The sequence below is a fragment of the Pseudorca crassidens genome, chromosome 5 (assembly GCF_039906515.1).
Source record: "Pseudorca crassidens isolate mPseCra1 chromosome 5, mPseCra1.hap1, whole genome shotgun sequence".
Lineage (NCBI taxonomy): Eukaryota > Metazoa > Chordata > Mammalia > Artiodactyla > Delphinidae > Pseudorca > Pseudorca crassidens.
The window spans coordinates 82,652,003-82,671,878 of NC_090300.1; the positions used below are offsets into that span (position 1 = coordinate 82,652,003).

The 19,876-nt window shown below is 34.0% G+C and overlaps 1 protein-coding gene and 1 pseudogene across 4 annotated transcripts in view; both read right to left on the minus strand.

Moving 5' to 3' along the window:
- The window catches only part of STXBP5L (syntaxin binding protein 5L), a 371,562-nt gene that overhangs the window by 51,696 nt on the left and 299,990 nt on the right, over positions 1-19,876 (minus strand). The window lies entirely within an intron of this gene.
- Positions 865-8,015, minus strand: LOC137225154 (actin-related protein 2/3 complex subunit 1A pseudogene; annotated as a pseudogene).

A 19,876-nucleotide genomic window follows, 5' to 3' on the forward strand; every position in this document is an offset into this window, starting at 1 on the left:
TATTTTTTTGCAAGAGTTTGATAAGGATACGTGTTAATTCTTCTTTACATATTTGGTAGAATTCACCAGTGAAGCCATCTCATCCTGGACTTTTCTTTGTCAGGAGGTTTCTGAGTACTGATTCAATGTCCTTACTTGACATTGAATAGCTAAGCTCAGATTTTCTTTCTTCTTAAGTCAGTTTTGGTAATTCATGTATTTCTAGGAATTTGCCTATTTCATCTAGATTATCTAATGTTGGCATACAGTTGTTCATAGTATTCTCTTATAATCCTCTAACTTCTGTAAGGTTGATAGTAATGTACCCACTTTTATTCCTGATTATAACTGTTTGTATTCTCTTTTTTTTTTCTTAGTCTAGGTGAGGGTTTGTCAATTTGTTGATCTTTTCAGAGTCAACTTATGGCTTGATTATTGATTTTTCATTATCTATTTTATTTTCTTTCATCTTTATTTTTTTTCTTACTCTGCTAGCTTTGGGTTTAATTGGCTGATCTTTTCTAGTTTGTTAAGGTGTAGAGTTGGATTATTGTTCTGAGAGCTTTCTTCTTTTTTCTTTTTAACATCTTTATTGGAGTAAAATTGCTTTACAATGGTGTGTTAGTTTCTGCTTTATAACAAAGTGAATCAGTTATACATATACATATATCCCCATATCTCCTCCCTCTTGTGTATCCCTCCCACCCTCCCTATCCCACCCCTCTAGGTGGTCACAAAGCACTGAGCTGATCTCCCTGTGCTATACAGCTGCTTCCCCCTATCTATTTTACATTTAGTAGTATATATAAGTCCATGCCACTCTCTCACTTCATCCCAGCTTACCCTTCCCCCTCCCCATGTCCTCAAGTCCATTCTCTACGTCTGCATCTTTATTCCTGTCCTGCCCCTAGGTTCTTCATAACCATTTTTTTTTTTTTTTAGATTCCATATATATGTATTAGCATACGGTATTTGTTTTTCTCTTTCTGACTTACTTCACTCTGTATGACAGACTCTAGGTCTATCCACCTCACTATAAATAACTCAATTTTGTTTCTTTTTATGGCTGAGTAATATTCCATTGTATATATGTGCCGCATCTTCTTTATCCATTCATCTGTCGATGGACACTGAGGTTGCTTCCATGTCCTGGCTATTGTAAATAGGAGCCTTCTTCTTTTTAATATAGGCATTTATAACTATAATTTTCCTCTGAGATGTGTCTACGGTGTAACCTATAGATTTAGTTGTTTGTTTTCATTCGTCTCAAAGTATCTCCAATTTCCCTTTTAATTTCCTCTTTGATCCATTAGTTGTTTAAGAGTGTTCTATTTAATTTCCAAGTTTTATGAATTTTCCAGCTTTATTTCTTTTCTTTTCCTTTTTAAAAATTAATTAATTTATTTTTGGCTGTGTTGGGTCTTCGTTTCTGTGCAAGGGCTTTCTCTAGTTGCGGCAAGCGGGAGCCACTCTTCATCACGGTGCGCGGGCCTCACTGTCGCGGCCTCTCATTGCGGAGCACAGGCTCCAGACGTGCAGGCTCAGTATTTGTGGCTCACAGGCCTAGTTGCTCCGTGGCATGTGGGATCTTCCCAGACCAGGGCTCGAACCCGTGTCCCCTGCATTGGCAGGCAGATTCTCAACCACTGCGCCACCAGGGAAGCTTTCCAGCTTTATTTCTGACTTCTAGTTTCTTTCCATTGTGGTTAAAGAGAAAACTTTGTATGATTTTAATCTTCTTAAATTTACTGGGTCTTGTTTTGTGGCCTAAAATATGTCCTGTCCTGGACAGTGTTCCATGAGCCCTTGAGAAGAATATGTCTTCTACTATTATTGTGTAGAGTACTTTATATATGTCTATTAGGACTAATTGGTTTACAGTGTTATTCACATCCTCTTTTTTGATCACCTGTGTAAATTTTCTATCCTCATTGAAAGCAGCCTATTGAATTCTCCAACTATTATTGTAGAATTGTCTAATTCTCCCTTCAATTCTGTTAATGTTTGATTCATATATTTGGGACTCTGCTATTTGGTGCGTATTTATTTACAATTGTTTTATCTTCTCACTGAATTGATGCCTTTATCAATATATAATGTCCTTCTTTGTTAGTTTTTGACTTAAAGTCTACTTTGTCTGTTAGTATTAATATTGCCACCCAAGCTTTGTTTACTATTTGCATGGAATATCATTTTCTATCATTTTAATTTTAATATATTTGTTTTTTTAATCTAAAATGAGTCTCTTGTATAGTTGGATCTTATATACTTTTTTTAGTCTGCCAATTTGACTTTTAAATGGTGAGTTTAATCCATTTAAAGTAATTACTTTAAAAAAATAATTACTAATAAAGAAGCACTTCTGCCATTTTTATATTTGTTTTCAAAAAATATCTTTCTGAATTGCTCCAATACTGCCTTCTTTTTTGATTCATTTTTTTTTCTAATATACCTTTTTTATCCCTCCACATTTCCTTTTCTGTGTATTTTTTAGTTATTTTCAAATGGTTATTCTGGTGATTATAATTAACATCATAAATTTATAACAATCTATTTTGAATTGATACCAACTTAGCTTCAATAGCATACAAAACTCAGCTCTTATAGAGCTCCCTCACCTCCCCTTATGTTGTTGTTGCCTTAGTATCTTTATACATTGCATGCCCATTAAAAAAGATTTATAACAGTTTTATACATTTGTCTCTTAAGTCATGTAGGAAACAAAATAGAGGGGTTAAGAAAAATATAATAATACTGGCTTTTGTACCTGCCTATTTAGTTACCTTTACCAGTGTTCTTTATTTCCTTAAATGGCTTCAAGTTACTGTCTAGTGTCTTTTCACTTCAGCCGGCAGACTCCCGTTAGTATTTCTTGTGTGTGTGTGTGTGGGGGGGGGTCTACTAGTGATAAACTCTCTTTGCTTTTGTTTATCTGGGAATGTCTTAATTTCTCTTTCAGTTTTGAAGGAAAATTTTGCCAGTTATAGAATTCTTTGTCGACATTTTTCTTTTCTTTCAGCACTTTAAATATGTCATTTTACTGCATTTTGGCTTTTATGGTTTCTGATGTGCAACTGGCTTTTAATCTTATTGAGGAGCCCTTATACATGATGAGTCACTTCTCTCTTGCTGCTTTTAAGATTCTCTGTGTAAAGTTTGATTGTAATGTGTCCCAGTGTGGGTCTCTTTGAGTTTTTCACATTTGGAGCTCATTGACTTTCTTGGCTGTAGAGATTCACATCTTTCCTCAAGTTTGGGATGTTTTCAGCCATTTCCTCAAATATTCTTTCTTCCCTTTTTTCTCCTTCTCTTCTTCTGGTACTCCCATAATATACTGGCATACTCAATGGTGTCTCACAGGTCACTTAACCTTTGTTCATTTTCTTTCATATTTTTTTGCTCCTCTGAGTTGATAATTTCAATTGGCCACTTTCTTCTGCCAGCTCAAATCTGCTGTTAAACCTTTCTGGTGAATTTTTCACTTTAGCCTTTGTAATTTTTAGCTCCAGAATTTCTACTTAGTTCCTTTTTATAATTTCTATTTCTTTATTAATAGTCTCTATTTGTTCATCCATTGTTATCCAATTCTTAATTGGCTTTTTCATTTGTGCTTGTTTTAGCTTCATAATCTTCTAAAAAATTGTTTCATTGCTCCCTTTGAGTATCCTAAAAGTCTTTAAAATAAGTCTTTATTATTCTTTTAATAAAATTAATTTCATATAGAATGAACTATTGTAGTACTTAACTTTTGTCTCTTTTAGCATGAGATTTTTTTTTATGTAGTCTGGAATTTTTTCTCCAGCTCCCCCTTCTTTGTTCTCTACTCTGGGTAAGTAGTTTTATAGTTGCTTTCCACTAGTTTCCAGATCTTTAAGTCTATAATTTTCAGAGTTCTTGATCCATGATATTGCAGGAGCTATGAAAAAAAACCTAGTGGGAAATCCTGTCGGTCCAGTGGTCATGACTTGGTGCTTTCACTGCTGTGGGCCTGGGTTCGATCCTTGGTCAGGGAACTGAGATCCTGTAAAATGCACGGCACGGCCAAAAAAAAAAAAAAAAGAAAAAGAAAAAAGAGCTAGCTACTCACCTAGTAAGTCAGAAACCAGGCCCAAGAATTGTTTGAGGGTTTTAAAATCATGCAGGTGGTAGGGGTTGTTGTTGTTTTCTCTATTTTTTTGTTTTAATTTCTTAGGTCATTAATTTGATTTAAAAATGTGGTTTGTAAGATTCTACTTTTACATATTAAGGTCTTCTTTGTGGTTTTAACATTGGTTTAACTTTTATAAGTTTTTCAGTGGGCACTTGAAATTATAACACATTTTCAAGGTATAAAGCTCAGGATATATTAAATAAATCTTCCAAGTAAATTATGTTTCTTTGTTCCCATATGGTTTTTCTTACTTTTTGCCTCCTTGAGTTGTCATTAAATTATGTTAGAATCTCTTATGGTTATCACATTTCTGTTTAATGTTTCTTGTACATCAAGAACTGTAAGAAATGTAATTATTATCCTACATTATTTGGTTTATTAAAATTTGTAAACAGTTTCATTGTAGATGGTACATTTCTGCACTATAAATATCAGCACTTTTCTAATTTAATGTATTTTGCCTTGAACTCAGCTGATATTAACATCATAATTCCTGTTTTATTTTTGCTAGTAGTTGTCTTATATGTCCTACTACTAGCCTTTGAATCACTTTGCTTTAGATGTCTCTCTTGTGAATTTTGTTTTGCTATACATGCTGAAAGCCTTTTTCTTGTAAGTAAAGTAATTCACTTTTTATGTCTATTGACAGAGACATTTCATTATAGTTCTGTCATTTAAAAAAACACATTTAGTATTTTTACTTAATTTTCTGGGAGACAATTTACATACTAACCCCCTTCTTAAGTTAATGTGACAATTTTCCATAATGAACTGCTTAAAGAGAAGCTTTGGTCTAGAATGGAATGAAACAGCCAAAAACCAAACGTACAAAAAAATAGATTAAAAACTTTAAAAGACTGTTTAAAAATCCAACATTTTCACCAGTTATATTCAAACAACACTCAAATGATATCGGCATATGCATTTTTAGTGTTTCCTTGTGGTTGGCTTTCCTCACCATCTTGCAAGTTACAAACAGAGCTGCAGTCAGTTGTAGTCTGTCATGCTAGATCATAGAGGTTCACTCAGCTTCATATTAGTTGAAGGCCCTGGGTGGAGGACTCTAAGGTCTTGAAATCCCAAATCATCATGGCTCCATTGATTCCTATAGGGCAAAATTTCTGATCATCTTGCTTGTCTATCTTGCAAATAGGTACTTGAGTGATGCTATTCTGGTGTACCATCTCTGAGGCTGTATTATGGTCCTTGATTGTGACTCTTGTCTATGTTGTGGAAGTGTTCCATGGCTAACATGTGCTGCATGCTGTGTTTTGAAAAGTCTAGTTTGGAGACTAAGGTCAAGCAGCCATGGTCATCTTAGTTAAAAAGCACTGGGCAGCATTCTTGGCCAGGAGCTACAACACCACTGTTCTCTGAGACAAATAATACACTCAGGAGTGACAGGAACTCTGTTTTCAGATTGCAACCTGAACACTATTTGAGACATCAGGACTGCATGTGGTGCTTACTCAGGCTCCCAGTGGTAGAGAAGTTGAACCAGGGACCCAGCCTCCAGTGCCACCAAACTGTGACATCAGTTAACCAAAATGCATCTTGCTGCTCCATGGCATGCTGGTTGGCTTTTCATCCACTTTTTAATTGTATGTAGAAGCACTCTGCATTTGAAGTCACACGATCCTGCTGTCAGCAAAACACGGAGATACCGGTCCAAACTAAGGACAGTGAATGAACTGGCTTTTTAATGTGCTTGCTTACCCACTCGTCATTTTTATATCCAAGTGACAGACAGAAATGAATTGTTTTTCACTCTCCACAGCAAATTTGTTCTTTAGAGGGGACCACTTCACAAAAGTGGCTGCATGATTAATTTTCAAGGTTACCAGGGTTAGCGTCCAAACCCCATCTTTCCAACTCCTGCAAAGGACAGTGTGATCATGCTCGAGAGCTCTATCCCTACCTGTGATGTCTCCACTGTGCTCCTGGAGTGCATGAGGTTTCACCCACTGGCTCCCATTCCTCTTATAGGTGGGAACTTTGTGGGTATTGTGGCTAAGGGCAATCTGAGTATGGCACGGCAACTGGCTCCAGTAAAAATTGTTTCAGGGACAATATTTTTGGTGTTTTTAAAGGTTAGAAAGCTGGGGTCAGGGCAGTCCTGACAGGCTCAGAGTGTAGAATTTGAAGACTCTGGTCAGTCAACAGGAACAGGCTGTGTTCCATTCTGCAAATTTTATGTAGATTATTTCATCTTCCTCTTCCTTCTCCTCCTCCTCTTCCCCCCTTCTTCCTCTTCCTTCTTCTTTTTCCTTCTCTAGTTTCTGTAGCTTCTTTCACTATATGGCCTGTATTTTCTTATTTTCTTTTTTATATGTATTATCCTTTGCCTGATTTATTTGGGGTATTAATTTTTTTAGTGGTTATCTTGAAGATATAATTTTAATTCTTCTTGAATTGCTATATATGCATAATGTCAATTTATTTCCCCTTGTGAAAGGTGAAATTAAGTATAATTCCTCTTCCTCTGCTTATCTTTGCTCTCAGTTCATCACCGATTAACCACCACACTTAGCTATAGAAATACTAACTCTTGTTAGCAACTTTAACCTCTCTTTTCCCTCTCGAAAAAATAAAAGTTAAGGTATTTCTATATCATTATGGATTTTATGTTTACATTTTATTTTATAAAAATATTTGCCACTGTCACTTAACTTTAGTTTTACAATTAAATAAATTATCACTACTTGTCCTTTGACCATGGCCTCTCCACGCATCTTTTCATTGGCTGGAGGCCATCCTGTAGTAGATATTTTTAAGGGTTCACGGGGGCCTGTGTTTCATTTACGGTATTCTATAATGCATATATAACACTATATTCATAACGTTGTGCCAGCCCCTGGATTATGTGCATTCAGGGTTTGAATTATCAATTCATTTTTAGGTCATTAATTCAAAGTCTTTATTAAGAAAGAGAAATGTCTGTATTTTTTGTTAAAAATTGAGAAACAAGATAGTTTTTCACTGAATGTTAAAATGTTAGGGAATAAAGCAATTTACCATGATTCTGGTAACTACTTCATAAAAGGCTAACAACTTGAGGGTTCTAATTGCATAACTGTCCAACGTATGAGGTTTTTACTGTTATTACTATTATTTTACTTTTACTGTTATACTGCCACTCCAGATAAGGATTTTTGTAACAAAGAAGTTATTACATTAGTACCCAAAGCTCTCCAACACGTTGTCATCTTTCCTTTGTCTTCAGTGAACAGCTCATATACACAGTCACTAATACCTTTACACAGATGACTGTTATCTATTACTTTGGGCTTGAGATTTCCCCTCTACACTCTAGCCCTACATTTCTTTTTTTTCCTTATTTTTTTAATTGAAGTATAGTTGACTTACAATTTGTGTTAGTTTTAGGTGTACAGCAAAATGATATATACATATATTTTTTTCAGATTATTTTTCATTATAGGTTATTGTAAGATTTTGAATATTGTTCCCTGTGCTATATGGTAAACAGTCCTACATTTCTAATTGCTCACTGAGTGGTTAACATGAATGTCCCTGAGCAACTCAAACTCATTTTCCTTTCCTCTCAAACCAGGTATTCTCCATGAGAATGGTATTCTCCATTTTCTGCACTCTGTAGTCATCCTTGACTCCCCCTATTTCCTTATGCCTTACCAGCCCTGTTCCCTCACTGTTCCCAATCCCAGTTGTAAAGTCTCCCATGGTAACACCTCTTCATTTTCACTGTTGTTATCCTACTTTGGTCCTTATTTGGTGTACTACAATAGCTTCTTACACATTTTCCTCCTTCACTAAAGGGTTATACACCACTGGAGAATATTCTTCCTGAAACCATGTTACAAGCAACCCAGGATATATTTTACAGCAAAGTTTTACATTGGAAGAATTTACATACATAAAGACATTTATCCTCTTTCAGAATCCTTACAATTTTTTTTCTGGAGATTTGTGGGAAACAAGTTTTAAAAATGAAATTACATTGACAACATACTTAGAAATAGGGATTTAATGAAATTTTATTGTGAATACTTTTAATTGCAAAAAATCCTTTAGTAAAGTGATAAGCACTTGACTATTTTATCTTTTATATATGTGAGTTTTCATAATCATCTTTGTCTAAAGTATGTGTAAAAATAGAATGAAGCAACTGGGAAGGAGATAATTGGCGACTGACAGTTTTAGGAATTGTTTATTAATATGTTTATTTATAACAATCATGCCTAACTGACCTCCAGATTAGAATTAAAACTAAGAGCTTTCTTTGCTACTTCCAATAAATATGGAAGTGGGCTGAGAATCTTCTATTTTTTTTTATTATTCCTTTTCAACATTCTAGGAAAGAAATTATGATATGTGGAAATTATGTGAATAAATATCAGAATGCATATTTTTCTAGAGAAAAGCATTCTCATTCTTTAGTCTTCATTTGACATTTGTCACAGTACATGCTATACAAAATGATAGGTAATTATAAGATTATAAGTTTTGCAATGATATATACCTGATTTAAATTCAGTTTTGCTATAGTTGTATGACCTTAGACAAATTTGAATTTTTCATAGCCTTAATTTATTTGTAAAGTGGGAACAATATTACTGATCTATCTCGGATAATTTGTACAAATTATGTAGCATAATGTCTGACATGTAGTAGCAGGTCAATAAATGGAACTAGAATGTTGATTCTTCCTCTGACATCAATTACATTGGCAAAATACTAATTAACTTCATAACAATTTTGTTAATATTAAACTAATAATAATACTAAATATGTTAGTGCTTTGCATTTAAAAATACAATAACATAATTGTCCAATTTAATCAAATTCGTCTAAGATGATATGTAATCAGATTTTGAATGTAACAAACTATTTGACTAAAAGTTATTTAATTTAGATACAATGAGATGAGGTATGTGAATATGCTCCATAAACTTTGGGTATTATGTTCTGTGATCTAGGTTAAAATCTTAATTCTACAATTTAATAACAATATAACCTCAGTTTCTACTCTGAAAAAAAAGACTGGGAACAATAATAACTATCTTAAAGAGTTGCTAAGAAAGTCAAATAAAATAATGTATGTGAAACAGCTTTGTACACTAAAAAATAATGCAAAGACTAATTATTGTATTTTTCTTATTTCAACCATGACATTAGTAGGATTTAATGCTATGACTTTAAGTCAGAATAAAGGAGATGAAAATAAAAGTAATTCAATTAAATTTCAGAAAAAAAACTCTTGGCACAAGCAGATAAAAGTTCTGAAAGAAAAATTTATGAAAGCCTATTTATTTCAGACCTAGAATTATGAATAAGCCCTTAACCACCACAAAAAATAAACTAAAAGTGAATAAAATCTTCTATAACTTTCTTAAATGGAGAGAACTCTATTCTTTTATGTATCGGACTTTGTTGTTGTTGTTGTTAAATAGCATTAATTCTAAATGATATTAATATACAAAATGGGAAAAATAGTTCCAGAAAAAGTGATGTTCATTTACATGGTTACAGTCACAAGGGTCCATATGCATGACTAGTTAATGTTTAAAACCATTCTCATGATAAAAAACAAAAACCCGAAAACATTATATACCTTGGTGTGTAATGATTTATGAAACATAATTTTGTAAAATGATTAACAAACAAAATGTTGAATGCTGCCAACAGAACTGTATGGTGATTTTTAAGAAAGGCTTTTTGGAAAGCCATTAAACACTGCCATCTAGGAAACTTGTTATTCATGGACTGGTTGGTTAAAATGTTCAGCCAAATGAATGTAAGAAAACTTAAAATTGTTGGCTTTTGCCTACCGTACCAAGATCAGCCTTAAGATCTGTTGGCAGACTTAACTTTCTTGATCCTTTAACTGAAACAACAGAAAAAGGAAAAAGGCAGTTGTTAATTATATAAAATTAAAGAGGAGTGTGAGGGAACAGTATGCTTTACAGTATAAGTATTGTGAACGTTACATTTAGTGAGCATTATGGAAGCAGAAATATTGTTCAGTGTTAGTTTGTTGTCATTCAGGAATAAATAATACGCAAACAGAAACATGAGAAAAGCAATTGTTATTACAGTAAATAATTAAGTGCATCTTTGCATAGTTTTTTTCACATGTAGCATGAGAAGTGATTTCTTATTTTGGAAAGAACCAAAAATCAATTCCAGATAAATCTGATAGATAAAGAAGTACTGCAACAAATGTATAAGTTCAGATCATAAATAACAATGGTAAGGGGGAAAACTGATTAACTCTGTAAGCATTTTTTGAAATAGAAAGAAAATTCTATTATAGATGTGTATGATATAGTGAAGGAAACTTTACCATACCTATGGCAGGTGAAATGACTTATATATTGAATACTACAATGTTAAATTCAATAGATAAAAAAATCTTAAATAAAAAATATTTGAAAATAAATTTAATTATATTATTATAAATCAAGCTGTCATAAAATGTTTGAATAAACCAAGAAAACTCCTACAATTTATTGAAAATTTGCCTCATTATCTGTTAATAAAAATTTTACATTGGGCATCTCATAAAATATTTAACTGGAATGTTATAATAGAAAGAAATTGCATTAGGGGAAATCATGTTAGAAATATTTTCTGTCAGTTAATACTTTATTAAGACTCAAATTGATACTATCAATTAATTTATACCTTCTAATGAGTGATTTTCTTTACAATTAGGAAAGATATTTTAAAATAAAGATTCAGTATGATACAGTAGAAAGAATACTCAATTTAAAATCAGAAAACATGAGTCACAAATTTCTGAATTGTTACCACCTAATTAAAAAACTTTGAAAAAGTTTTATAAAAATCCCTTCATCAATTTTCAGCTTAATCTTCCCATCTGTCAAATAACATGTTTGATAGTATCTCTAATATTTCAGCTGGAATTATTGGAATATATTTTATAAAACCTAAATATAATAGAAACCTAAATATACTTTTTGTGTGTCATGAAATATTACTCATCTTTTGATTTTTTTCCAACCATTTAAAAAACCCATTCTTAATTCACAAGTCATACCAAAATAGGTTGCAAACTGGATTTGGCCTGTGGGCTGTAGCTTGCTGACTACAATATGCCATGCTAAACTACTTATTAAAGGAAATTTAAGCATTATCATTCTAATAAAAATAATAGCAACAGGCAGTTGTCTCTATAAAAAAGATATTAAATAATTCTATTAAGGAGAAATCAAATCAAATTTGAGCAATTTGGGTTTAGAATCAGCAGCACAACAAAAAGATTGTATTTATATAAAAATATGTCAAACTAAATAAATATATGTAATAATTATGCCAGAACAGGTTGCAAATAAAGTATATTTTGTAAATTGATTCACAATTCAGATAGACTGAGGAAGTGGGATGTTACTATTTTAAATCTTTCACTTAATTTTTAAAATAGGAACTAATTCTTTATAATGTAAGGATTTGTTTCAGAATTTCTTTTTAATTGTTTCTATTTTGTTTTTAAATAGGGTATTTCAATATATCTATATAGTATAAATTCAAAAATGGATTATAAAGATGCTTTCAGAAAGAAGTCAAACAGTTCCTTTCTATTAGTCTAGTATCTAATTTACTCTGGCTCTCAAATCTCCACTTTTTGGGATACCCCTTCCACTTCACCACCAACCTTCTTGGCTTCCTGTAGACTGCTTCCTACCTAAAAATTGGGGGCCCGTAACAAACCCCAACCTCAATTGTATAAATGGGGGAGGAAAAGGGAGCAATTAGATGGTGGGATTGATTGACAAACTTCTTTAATAACAATGTTAATAACAGGTGTCTGTTATTTATGCACAGAAAAATCTTCACTTGTCCAGCTACTAGTAAACTCATACTCATCCTTTAAGACAGCTGAAAAATCACCACCTCCTCGAAGGCAGCCTCAGCCTTAAGGCTTCATTTGGTGCCATTATCTTAACTTTCATAGCACCTTGTACACATCTTTTATAACACATTTTATTATACTTGATTTTTTTTTACTCTGTCTACTATCGACTAAAATACTGAAACTTTGCGTTCTCTAGGGATGGGGATTATATTCCCAATACCTAATTAATTATTGGCATAGAATAGATGTACAATAAGTGTTTGCTGAATGAAAGTTTAAAAAAAAAAACAGTAAAGTCGGAAGGTAGGGGTGAAGGGTTATTCTGAAGAGGCCTAAACAGACAGAAAGCATGTTTCAAGTGGTACAAGAATATGTTACACATTAACATTTGAGGAATTTGGGTTGGAAGATGAGTAAGGCAAGAGGGAATAAGAGGCAAGTAGTCCTGGAAATAAACTGAATGAAAACAGTACATATTAACCTGTGCAATGTGCCCTTGGGAATGCAGCTCTCTGAATTTCTTCCTTTTTACTGTTACCTAGCAAAAGCATACATACCACTATCATTTCATATTGTTAGCCAAAGAGGAGAAAATGGGAAATAGAAACTTCACATTACTCATTGTCTTAGCACACTGCACTAAGAGAGGTGGAGAATCCTGGCTCAAAGAAATCTTTAAGGTCACATAGTCCAATATCCTACTCAATATAAGTATTCTCTTACAACATTCTTGACATCATACCTGTTTGTGATAGAAACCTTCAAAGTATAAAAAAATCCAATTTTGGGTTGCTATAATTGCTACAAAATTTCCTTCCATTTGAGCTCAAACTACTTTCCTTTACCATTTACTAGTTTGTTCCAGTTCTAACCTCTGGCACAATTTAAAAAAAAAAAAGAAGTAACTCATTTTTGCTCTCATATGCCAGTTCTTAAAGCATTACGGGCCATCTCTAGGTACTCTCATTTGGTCAGCAGGAATCTGTATTTTAATAAGTGTTGCAGGCAATACTAATAAAAGAGGTTGGCAGATAGATCACATTTTGAGAAATCATGTTTTACTGTTTTATAAACTTTAACCAACCTATGGGACTTTCACTCAAGACCCTTCCACAAAAAAGTACATCCTGTGATGCATCTCAGATTTTCCATTAAAGAGATGCCATGTTGTCCTTAGTTGTTAAGTTTGATATAGATATTATGCTGCTGAGCATTTTAAGGTGATTATGATTATATATATATATATATATATATATAAAGTTAACAGGTACTTTTTTAGTTCCTTTTGAGCAATTTTTTTCGTATCTGTCTTTGATCTTCCATTTTCTAAAGAGGAAGAGAAGTTGATAGTTACAAGGATAGTAATGCTCCTATTAGAAGAGAATAGATATGTTTTTTCCCTTCTGTAAAGCTCCACAAAGACTTCTGCTTTTCTCCAAGGTGAGTTTCCTAGGGTCTGGCGAAATGAAGCCCAGTGATCAAAACCATAGCTGAAGTCAAACCATAACTCAAACATTTGCCAGCTGAGTGACCCTGGTCTGGTAGTTACTTAAATCTCAGGATGACTGTTTCTCTTCCTTTGTAGAATGGGTTTGATAATTAGTCCCTACTTCAAAGGGATCTTGTCAGTATTAAAGAAATATGTGTAAAGTACTTAACATGGTGTGGTAAATAATATTAGGTATTATATTCATTATTAAACTTAGTTGGCGAGAAAGCTTGTCATTCTGTGGTATTCTGTATCAAAAATGACTTACCCAGACAACATGTCCTTTTTGCAATCTAGTGTCTAGTATTAAATACAGCACGTTTGATAATGCCTCCAGTTGCATATGGTACCATTATTTCTTTCCTCTGCACAATCCCTCAACACCTTGAAAAGCTGCCTGTCTTGGCTCACAGACAGTAATACAGAAAACAGTACCATACTGTAATCCAGCTGCGGGGCAGGGAATATTGCTGCAGCAAGTATTAGAACAGTTTGATTTCTTATTATCCTAGTCCTGTTAGATTCTGGGAAAATTGTCAGGAAATTCTTGCTACCTTAACATGTTGTGGCTTACATTTTTGAAAATAAAAACAAAGGAAAGAAAATGAATAACTGTACATTTAAAAAGGTGAATTTTATTCTAATGTAAATTACATGCCACTAAATCTGAGTTTTAAAAAATTTGAAGCATCCCCACAGATAGTTTTATTCACTTACCTAACCATATCTATCACCTTATGAATCACCTAGAAATTGTTAGGTAGGATGTCATAAGAGACCAAAGATGATGCAAATGAGTGAAAGGATTAGCTGATGGCAAAATACGTATTAATATTTATAAATTCAGGCCTGAAGATTTGGTGACAGCCAAGCGCTACAATAGGACCAGATTATAAACCTTTGCAAAACTATTCATCTCTACTCCTAGATTATCTGCCTCCCAAATTCAGGTTCATTTGCAGTAATGAGACATGATACTGTGATGGTTTACCATAGCTTATGCCAGAATGGGGTCATATGCTCAGCCCTAAATATAAACAGAAGTTCAGGTATTACAACAGGGTTTTGCCTAGGAGGCTTCAGTATATCTTGACTGTATCATTGCCTGTATATTCATATGCCTTTTTCCTAAGTCCTGATTCAATTTAAAGTAAATAATTAGTGCAGCCTGGCTTATCAGAGGAATGTCGTATTGGCTTCAAATAATTTTTTATTCAGATCCTTCGTTCCACATTTGAATCAAAATTTTAGCAACAGAGATGAACCCTCAATCAGTCTGAATATGGCTACTACTTTAATGGGAAATATCATAAAAAGCTAGGTTAGAAGTTTCTAACTCAAATCTTTGATAAGCTGTTTGTTGATTAGAAACAACTGGATTGACTTTTTGATTTCCCATGAAGGATTTCTACTTTAAGGCTAAGCTACAACTATTAATTGGAAATTTAGAATGGTCAAGGAGAACAAGTTTAGTCTCTTTAGGCCATGGGAGTTCATCATTGCTTTTATAATATAACCACTATTGTATATTATTGAGAATCTCTGTTCTGGTCACTAGCACACAGTTAAGATTAAGAAACTTGGCTAAAGTTATAATGGTAGAAAGAGGTAGGGTAAGGTCAAATTTCTAAGACTCCAAAGCTATGCCCTTTGCACTAAGCAATACAATCTTCCTGACATAGAAGATACCTATGTATCCTAGACATCTTCTATAAAATAAATAAACCTAACACTAAATTAAAATAAAAAGTTGTTTAGATTAAAATGTTTGTAAAGTTTATCTATCTATTGATTCATTACTATATTCCAACCAGTCAGTTAATTAATTTCATTTGTCTCTATCTTCCCTATGCTGGAAACGAAGATAGGACAAAAACACCTGGGGTGTGTGTGTGTGTGTGTGTGTGTGTGTGTGTGTGTGTGTATGTATGTGTATATATATACACATATATAAATATACATATATATGCATATATACATATACATATATATATGTGCAAGTGTAGTTAAAAAACACACACATAAAAATATTTTGGAGTTACCGTGCCATGGTGGAGTCCTGAAAGACCTATACACCTCTAATTTTGTTGCCATTTCCCACCCCCCATTTTTTTATAAGTGGTTATGATATAGCCAGGCAAAGAGGTATATTTATTAGAATTTGCCCCAGCATACAAAATTTTAATGTCATGACTCTAGCTTTCTTGCCACCTGAAAATATGTATTACATTTCTATCTAAATGATGTTAGTGAATCAGTGACTTTTTCTTAGTGTCATATGAGCAAATGTTAGTGTCATATGATAAGCTCCATATGAGCAAATGTTAACTGATTATGAAACTTTATTTCTGTTCTTGTCTATCTTGAATTATAAACTCCTAGAGAGAACTAGGTTCTTCAACACACCTTTTTGAAAGCATACAAAAGGAGGTCAAGTAATTTGTGGAGTGAGAGGAACTTGAGGTCTAAAGATTAGGTTGGTTCCAGCTAAGCCATGTACTAGCACGATAAACTTGGGCAAGTTATAGAATTATTTTTCTTAGCCATAATTCTCCACTCATATAAAATGAGAACTATACCAACCTTACAGGATTGCTATAGAACTAAATATGATAATACTCATGAAAAATACCTTGAGTACTTTAAAGTACTATACCAATGTTGATTACTGTTTTTAGCAAACAAGGTTTAATAAATTCAGATAATTTGATTATATAAATTATAAAAACTATTTTCAAAACCAGTTTTTCCTGGAACTTAAATGGTAAACAGTGTTTCTGATGTTTCATGAAAAATATATCTAAGTTCTTTTTAATTTTTTTGTTAAAACATTGTCTCTTTATAATTTAGCAACTTCTCTCTGCTTGGATGTCATAATTGCTTGGGTTTTTTTTTCCAGCTTTTTTTTTTTTTTTTTTTTTTGCGGTACGCGGGCCTCTCACTTTTGTGTCCTCTCCCGTTGCCGATCACAGGCTCCGGACACGCAGGCTCAGCGGCCATGGCTCATGGGCTTAGCTGCTCCGCAGCATGTGGGATCTTCCTGGACTGGGGCATGAACCTGTGTCCCCTGCATTGGCAGGCGGACTCTCAATCACTGCGCCACCAGGGAAGCCCTTTCCAGCTCTTATAAAAAATTTTTATTTTATATTGGGGTATAGTTGATTAACAATGATGCATCAGCCTCAGTGTACAGCAAAGTGACTCAGCCATACATGTACGTGTATTTATTCTTTTTCAAATTCCTTTCCCATCTAGGCCACCACAGAATATTGAACAGAGCTCCCTTCACTACATAGCAGGTCCCCGTTGGCCATCTGTTCAACACATAGTAGTGTGTATATGTCAATCTCAAACTCCCAATCCATCCCCTCCCATTCCTCCACGCTGGCAACCACAAGTCCATCCTCCAACTTTGTGAGTCTGTTTCTGTTTTGTAAATAAATTTATATCATTTTTTTAGATTCCACATAAAAGTGGTATCATATGATAATTGTATTTCTCTGTATGACTTCCTTCACTTACTGTGATAAGCTCCAGGTCCATCCACGTTGCTGCAAAGGGCGTTGTTTCATTCTTTTTAATGGCTGAGTAACATTCCATTGTATAAATGTATCACAGCTTCTTTATCCATTTATCTGTCAATGGACATTTAGGTTGCTTCCATGCCTTGGCTATTCTAAACAGTGCTGCAATGAACATTGGGGTGCATGTATCCTTTCAAACCATGGTTTTCTCCAGGTATATGCCCAGGAGTGGGATTGCTGGGTCATATGGTAGCTCTATTTTTAGTTTGTAAAGGAACCTCCATACTGTCCTCCATAGTGGCTATACCAATTTACATTCCCACCAACAGTGTAGGAGGATTTCCTTTTCTCCACACCCTCTCCAGCATTTATTGTTTGTAGCCTTTTTAATGATGGCTGCTCTGACTGGTGTGCAGTAATATCTCATTGTAATTTGATTTGCATTTCTCTAATGATTAGCAGTGTTGAGCATCTTTTTATGTGCCTCTTGGCCATCTGAATGTCTTCTTTGGAGAAATGTCTATTTAGGTCTTATGGCCATTTTTTTTATTGGGGTGTTCGTTTTTTTGGTATTGAGCTGCATGAGCTGTTTTTAGATTTTGGAGATTAATCCCTTGTCAGTTGCTTCGTTTGCAAATATTTTCTCCCATTCTGAGGGTTGTCTTTTCATCTTGTTTATGGTTTCCTTTGCTGTGCAAAAGCTTTTGACTTTAATTAGTTCCCATTTGTTTATTTTTGTTTTTATTTCCATTATGCTAAGAGATGGATTGAAAATATATTGCTGTGATTTATGTCAAAAAGTGTTCTTCAATTGTTTTCCTCTAAGAGTTTTATAGTATCAGGCCTTATATATAGGTCTTTAATCCATTTTGAGTTTATTTTTGTGTATGGTGTTAAAGAATGTTCTAATTTCATTCTTCTACATGTAGCTGTCCAGTTTTCCCAGCACAATTTATTGAAGAGACTGTCTTTTATCCATTGTATAGTCTTGCCTCCTTTGTCATAGATTAATTGACCATAGGTGCTGGGTTTATTTCTAGGCTTTCTATCTGTTTCACTGATCTATATTTCTGTTTTTGTGCCAGTTCCATACTGTTTTGATGGCTGTAGCTTTGTAGTATAGTCTGAAGTCAGGGAGCCTGATTCTTCCAGCTCCATTTTTCTTTCTCAAGATTGCTTTGGCTATTCATGGTCTTTTGTGTCTCCATACAAATTGTGAAATTTTTAATTCTAGTTCTGTGAAAAATGCCATTGGTAATTTGATAGAGATTGCACTGAAGCTGTAGTATGGTCATTTTGACAATATTGATTCTTCCAATCCAAGAACATGGTATATCTTTTCATCCTGTTTGTGTCATCTTTGATTTCTTTCATTAGCATCTTATAGTTGTCAGAGTACAAGTCTTTTGCTTCCTTAGGTAGGTTTATTCCTAGTTATTTTATTCTTTTTGATGCAATGGTAAATGGGATTGTTTCCTTAATTTCTCTTTCTGATCTTTCGTTGTTAGTGTATAGAAATGCAACAGATTTCTGTGTATAAATTTTGTATCCTGCAACTACCAAATTCATTGATGAGATCTAGTAGTTTTCTGGTAGCATCTTTAGGATTTTCTATGTATAGTATCATGTCGTCTGCAAACAGTGACAGTTTTACTTCTTTTCTAATTTGTATTCTTTTTATTTCTTTTTCTTCTCTGACTGCCATGGCTAGGACTTCCAAAACTATGTTTAATAAAAGTGGCAACAGTGGACATCCTTGTCTTGTTCCTGTTCTTAGAGGAAATGCTTTCAGCTTTTCACCATTGAGTATGATGTTATCTGTAGGTTTGTCATATATGGCCTTTATTATGTTGAGGTATGTTGCCTGTGTGCCCACTTTCTGGAGAGCTTTTACCATAAATCAGTGTTGAATTTTGTGAAAAGCTTTTTCTGCATCTATTGAGATGATTATATGGCTTATATTCTTCAATCTGTTGATGTGGTGTATCACATTGATTTGCAGATATTGAAGAATCTTTGCATCCCTGGGATAAATCCCACTTGATCACGGTGTATGATCTTTTTATTGTATTGTTGGATTCGGTTTGCTAGTACTTTGTTGAGAATTTTTGCATCTATGTTCATCAGCAATATTGATCTGTAGTTTTCTTTTTTGTGTGATATCTTTGTCTGGTTTTGGTATCAGGGTGATGGTGGCCTCATAGAATGAGTTTGGTAGTGTTCCTTCCTCTGCAATTTTTTGGAAGAGTTTCAGAAGGATAGGTGTTACCTCTTCTCTAAATGTTTGATAGAATTCACCTGTGAAGCCATCTGGTTGTGGACTTTTGTTGGGAGTTTTTATTATTTATTTATTATTATTGTTTTTTTCGGTATGCGGGCCTCTCACTGTTGTGGCCTCTCCCGTTGTGGAGCACAGGCTCTGGATGTGCAGGCTCAGCGGCCATGGCTCACGGGCCCAGCTGCTCCACAGCACGTGGGATCTTCCCGGACCGGGGCACAAACCCGTGTCCACTGCATTGGCAGGCAGACTCTCAACCACTACGCCACCAGGAAAGCCCTGTTGGGAGTTTTTAAATCACAGTTTCAATTTCAGTAATTGTGATTGGTCTGTTCATATTTTCAATTTCTTCCTGGTTCAGTCTTGGAAGGTTGTACCTTTCTAAGAATTTGTCCATTTCTTGTAGGTTGTCCATGTTGTTGGCATAGAGTTGATTGTAGTGGTCTCTTATGATGCTTTGTATTTCTGTGGTGTCCATTGTAACTTTTCCTTTTTCATTCCTAATTTTATTGATTTGATCCCGCTCTCTTTTTTTCTTGATGATTCTGGCTAAAGGTTTATCAATATTGTTTATCTTTTCAAAGAACCAGATTTTAGTTTC